The sequence below is a fragment of the Pinus tabuliformis genome, chromosome 2_2, assembly GCF_031772625.1.
Source record: "Pinus tabuliformis cultivar Carrire ecotype Pingquan chromosome 2_2, CPIR1, whole genome shotgun sequence".
In the NCBI taxonomy this organism is placed as follows: Eukaryota; Viridiplantae; Streptophyta; class Pinopsida; order Pinales; family Pinaceae; genus Pinus; species Pinus tabuliformis.
Window position 1 is genome coordinate 997383049 of NC_142300.1, and position 3623 is coordinate 997386671.

The following is a 3623-nucleotide window of genomic DNA, read 5'->3' on the forward strand; positions in this document are numbered from 1 at the left end:
CTCCACTAAACGATTGAATGAGCTTTGTAGTGAGAGCAAGGCCATCTATAAAATTCACATTAAGCAATTTCTCCCCATAAAGGACGGGAATGCCTCAAAACGTTTGTCATAAATAAGAATCTTAAAGGAGAAATAATAACACATCACTACAATACCACATAAATATGGGGCAAATGGTTTGGATCGTTCATGACATTTCATGTGGCATTTGGTCTAGGGTTTGTACTAGTTCTATATGCTGATTCAACCCCTTTAATGGTATATAGGTTGGAAGATCATTTGCAATGTCGACCAAATTCGAGTCCCAGAGTAATTGGGTAAAGGGGCTGAGCTTTTATCTGAAAAGGCCATGGATCCTAGCCAGTCTTCACGGTGAGGTTATTCAGTTATGGCATTATCAAATGGGAACATTAATAGATTTGATGAGCATGATGGGTCAATTAGAGTACATTTTCACAAGGCTCAGCCGTGTTTTTGTCTGTAGGTAAGCCAATTGTCTTGGATATTTATTGCATGTTTTGTGGTCCATGTGAACCTCTTCTTTTATGTATTTAAGAGATTGAGCAACCCTTTGAAGCTGATCACCAAGGTTCATTTTTCAGTAGTTCCATCAATTAGACGATTGATATGGGTTTCAATGGATACATTTTTATATCCTAGAATGGAGAGGGTCTTGAACTCATTGGTGTTGTGTGAGTCCCTCATTTATTTTGATAAAATTTTCATGTATCAACTAGGAGATTACCTTTACTTGCTCTGTATTGTAAAATGTCTGGAAATTACACACGTCTAGTGGCAAGTTTTGTAGTGGTGTCAATTGGGTCTAGCTTGGGTGGTTGGGAAGAAAATGTTATCTTTCCTTTTTTGTGAGTCAATTGTTGTTTGGAGCTCTTCTTCATGAGATATGAGGAATAGAGTCAATTTTTGTTTGGAGCTATAAGGAATATCTCAGTCTCACTATCAGATGGAGGGTGGGGTGAGAAATTACACGCAAGGAAAAAAGGTCGCAAAGTAATCAAACTGGTATACCTAGTTTAAAACCTTCTAAATGGGTGGGGATTGGGCTAGATGACAAGTCCTTGGTGATTTTGGCAGGCTTAGAAATGTCTCTCATAGTGCAGCCACTTAGCCAAAGGAGAGCTGTAAGAAAAAATCCCACCCTCTCCCATCCAAGGAACAAAGTTATTTTAGAATTGGTAGTTTTAGCGAAGCTTCCTAGCCATGTAGCTTCTTATGTAGACATTGTGTGTGTATATTTAGGACATATAAAGAGCAGTGTCTTCGATTGTAAATGATATTAACTACAAGTCATTTGACATAACATCAAAAATACAATTATGAAAAGTTTTTATAACTCCAATTTACTTGTTAATGTTACAAGAAATGTCTTTGAGATAAATATATGGAACTACAATATGCACCACTACCTATATCCAGAGAGTTAAGTTCCACAATGAGTATCCTTAGATTTTCAGTGCCAATGACAAACAAAAAATAACGATATGGAACTGGCAATCTTGAACTTGTATATGACCTTACTGGCGACATTTTTTGTGTGATGTGTGTTTCTTTTCATCCTAAGGAATATTTGGTCATTTGAAGCCCCTTGGATTAGACTGATTGTGTATGGGATATTTGTGCTCTGAGGAGGAAAACCATCTACTGATGATATTAAGGTTAACACAAATGAACACAGATATTTTTGGAGAGGGTGATGTTGTTGTCAAATATGTTTTGGAATGTCATGACCGTGGAGTGAACTGGGCTGCTGCTTTTCATCCCAGCTTGCCATTGATTGTGTCAGGAGCATATGGTCACCAAGCAAATTGAATGGCATGAAAATTCAATTGCTTGGTGAAGTTATATCTATTTCATTAGAGATATATTAACCTTTTTTTTTCCTGTTACTCCTCTTTCTTGAGTAGCATCTTAGTTTGCATGTAATTCATTTGTGAAAAGTTAGTTTGTTTTGTTCTCGGATACCAAGGCCTGGCAAGTTGGATAATTTAAGAGGGCATGTGAAAAGTTTGTAGATAATTCATTTGTGAAAAGTTAGTTTTGTTCTCAGAGATCAAGGCCTGGGAAGTTGAATACTTTAGGAGGGCACATGAAAAATTTGTAGATAATTCATTTGTGAAAAAACTATGTAAACTTTGAAACGGGAACTATAAACTCAAAACGGGAACTTTGGCCAAAAAACCCCGAAAAAACATCAAAAACAGTGCTAAAAATGAAAAGTGTGTATACTGGAATGATGATTTTATTTTTTAGGGGTCAATTTTGAACATGTTTTAAAAATCGCAGTGACTACGAAATTTTCATGCAAAATATAGCTTCAAAACGAAAGTGATGATATTGGAACATTGATTTTTTTTTAGGGTCAATTTTCAAACTTTTAAAAAATGTTAGTATAACCAAATTTTTATGTGCCAAACAAAGTTGTTCATGAGGGAAAAACACATTAATGTTTCTGGTAGAATATCATTTTTCTTTCCTAAGTATAAATTCAATATGTTTTCAACCATAACATGTTAGATACAAAAGAAATTGAATTTTTTCAACTATAAAATTAAAAAACCATGACATTATGAACAAATTACATCACTAAATGAATTCAAAAGTCATTATTTGTATATTGAATAAAACATACATTATATCTCTAATTTAATATTGCATTGTAGATATTTTAAACAATAAAAATTACCATAATTAAGACATATAATCCAACAACATAAAAATGCCTTCTCATTTAACACCATATGGAAATCATCAATTTTATTTAAAGATACGATGCATACATTAGTTATATAAATTTTCTTAAACAATTATTCAAAATCACTCATATTTTCTTACACACCATCAGAATTCACATCTTTAGATGAGTGATCAGATGCTGACGAAGATGTTCCATATTCTTCATTTTCATCAACTAGTGCCCCATCTAAGTCCACATGCATGCCCAACATTTCAGGTTTCAAAATTCTTCTAGATCTACGGCTGGTTTCAACAGACTCCCATCTCAACACTGTTCCTTCTAATAACAACCGTTTTAGAATCTCTATCATCTTGAAGCGAAGAGTTCCTCTCTTTGTTAAATTGAAGTCATAAACAAGTATGTCAACATCGTCCAATTTTAATATGTCCGTGCGGCGACGATTTATATTTGTACCCTTTCTTTTTCTCTTTCTGCCATTTTTTTTGTCAACTACCATCTTTGGCTTATACACACCATTGAATGGGTGTGTATTTGTGGCATACCAATGTACTTCAACACTTGTAACATCCTCATTTTCTGTAAAGACCTTTATAACTTTAGCAACCCAGAATGGATAGCCATTGAGATCTCCATCTGCTAGCACTACAATCATGCAAACCTCCTTAATATCATGTACTGAACCCCTGTAAAGGTCTTCCATGGCTTCACGTTGTGCACAAGATCTTCTGCAACCAATATACATCTCTCTTTCCTCCGCCTGTGAAGAATTAATAATACCTTGAGATTGTTGTTGTTCAACAATGTTTCTTTCCTCATGTTCATTTGACACATTTTGTGGCCAAATAAATGGATTTTTCAAAGGTATATCTTCATTTGTTGTTGTTGAAATGATATCACTCTGATTATT

At 34.5% G+C, this 3623-nt stretch overlaps 1 pseudogene; it reads left to right on the forward strand.

The window, feature by feature from the left end:
• Positions 1-284: 284 nt before the first annotated feature.
• Positions 285-1830, forward strand: LOC149196710 (coatomer subunit alpha-1 pseudogene; annotated as a pseudogene).
• Positions 1831-3623: the final 1793 nt, after the last annotated feature.